General features: G+C 35.4%; 1 long non-coding RNA gene across 1 annotated transcript; it reads left to right on the top strand.

Annotated features, from left to right (window-relative positions):
• The first annotated feature begins 200 nt into the window (after positions 1-200).
• Positions 201-1,034, top strand: LOC141554421 (uncharacterized). The gene is made up of 2 exons (XR_012485868.1): positions 201-293; positions 754-1,034. It is a non-coding gene; the product is annotated as an uncharacterized LOC141554421 (long non-coding RNA).
• Positions 1,035-2,324: the final 1,290 nt, after the last annotated feature.

The raw sequence follows: 2,324 nt of genomic DNA, 5'->3' as shown, positions 1-2,324 counted from the left end.
ATCACTGCTAATCAGAGGATATGCACAGTTTTGTAGAGGGCCATAACTCTGAAAAGGTGTACTTGAATCTAGGTACAGAATCTAGGCAACTACTTAATGTGAGTCAATGGTTCTCTATGGTGATGTAATGGTTGCCCATACTCAGTGTCCTATAGTGATGTAATAGTATTGAGGTATTTAAGGGAGTCTCAAACAAAGAAGGCTCTCTCAGCCATGGCTCTCAGCCACAGACACAGAGAAGACTTTAGGCTCCAGACTTCAGATGCCAGACTCCATCTTTGACCAGCTTTGTGGTAGCTATCTTGCCTCCTTCACTCCTCCACTAAGACCAGATTTGGATTGATCCCAAGGTCCTCCAGAGAGCTAGTCAGGACATTATACAGTTTAATAACTTTTTGAGCATAGTTTCAAATTGTTCTCCAGAATGGTTGGCTCCATTCACAGTTCCACCAACAATGTATTAGCATACCACTTTTCCCACATCCCCTCTAACATTTGTCATCTTTTCCTGTCATCTTAGCCAATCAGAAAGGTATGTAGTGGTATCTCAAAGTTTTCTTAATTTTTATTTCTCTGATCAATAGTGATTTGAAGGATATGATTATATATAGTTTCAATTTCTTCATCTAAAATTGTCTGTTCATTTCCTTTGACTATTTATCAACTGAAGAATCACTTTAATTATTATAAATTTGAATCAATTCTCTATATATTTTAGAAATGAGGCCTTTACTACTGATTTTTTTCTTATAGAACAAGAGTGGAACATAATATTCAAAAGGTAGAAGAAGCAAGTTTACTAAAGAATAACTGGACAAAACTGAGTACCATTTTTTTTTTGGGGGGGTGGAGAGGGAAAGGTTGCATAAACATAGGAAACAGACTTCATTGAAACTAAAGACTTGTCAAGATCCTGTGAAATGACCAGAATTGATTAACTTTGAGATGCAACACAGAAATCATGAGGAACAAAAAAATAAAAGCCAGTGAGAAATTATAAGGACTCATACAAGATTAAAGAATTTACATTTTAATAAGGGGAATTGATATGTGTTTCTTCATAACTTTCCTATCTTCAGGGGATAATAGCAGGAATTGAAAAAAAAAAAAAAGCTTAGGAATGGTTTTTATTATGACTAAGTAAAGGAGGGAGAATACCCTGAGGAAGAAAAGCAGAAGAACTCAGGTCACATAAATTAGATATGCAAATAAAGAGGCCATACAAACTAGAAGAAGGAGAGGAAACTTGTACAGGATAAACTTGAATCTCTCTTTCATCTGAACTCATCAAAGAAAGGTAGAATATTCACAAATAAAACATTTTGTGTAGAAATATATTCTTTTTTAATTAATTTTTATAATTATAACATTTTCTTTGACAGTACATATGCATAGGTAATTTTTTTTACAACATTATCCCTTGTACTCCCTTCTATTCTGAATTTTTCCCCTCCTTACCTCCACCCCCTCCCCAGATGGCAGGCATTCCCATACATATTAAATATCCTATAGTATATCCTAGGTACAATATATATGTGCAGAACCGAATTTTGTTGTTGTTGTTGTTGCAAAGGAAGGATTATATTTGGAAGGTAAAAATAATCTGGGAAGAAAAACAAAACAAAACAAAACAAACAAACAAAAAAAAACAATGCTCACAGTTTACACTCATTTCCCAGTGTTCCTTTTCTGGATGTAGCTGATTCTGTCTATCATTGATCAATTGGAATTGGATTAGCTCTTCTCTATGTTGAAGATATCCACTTCCATCAGAATATATCCTCATACAGTATCATTGTTGAAGTGTATAATGATCTCCTAGTTCTGCTCGTTTCACTCAGCATCAGTTGATATAAGTCTCTCCAAGTCTCTCTGTATTCCTCCTGTTGGTTATTTCTTACAGAACAATAATATTCCATAACATTCATATACCATAATTTACCCAACCATTCTCCAATTGATGGACATCCATTAATTTTCCAGTTTCTAGCCACTATGAAAAGGGCTGGCACAAACATTTTGGCACATACAGGTCCATTTCCCTTCTTTAGTATTTCCTTGGAATATAAGCCCAGTAGTAGCACTGCTGGGTCAAAGGGTATTCACAGTTTGATAACTTTTTGGGCATAGTTTCAAATTGCTCTCCAGAATGGCCGGATTCTTTCACAACTCCACCAACAATGCATCAGTGTCCCAGTTTTCCCACAGCCCCTCCAACATTCATCGTTATTTGTTCCTGTCATCTTAGCCAATCTGACAGGTGTGTAATGATATCTCAGAGTTGTCTTAATTTGCATTTCTCTGATCAATAGTGATTTGGAATA

This window comes from Sminthopsis crassicaudata, chromosome 1, assembly GCF_048593235.1.
Source record: "Sminthopsis crassicaudata isolate SCR6 chromosome 1, ASM4859323v1, whole genome shotgun sequence".
NCBI classification, from domain to species: domain Eukaryota; kingdom Metazoa; phylum Chordata; class Mammalia; order Dasyuromorphia; family Dasyuridae; genus Sminthopsis; species Sminthopsis crassicaudata.
Note: the sequence above shows the minus strand (reverse complement) of the source record. Positions and strands in the feature narration are given on the sequence as shown.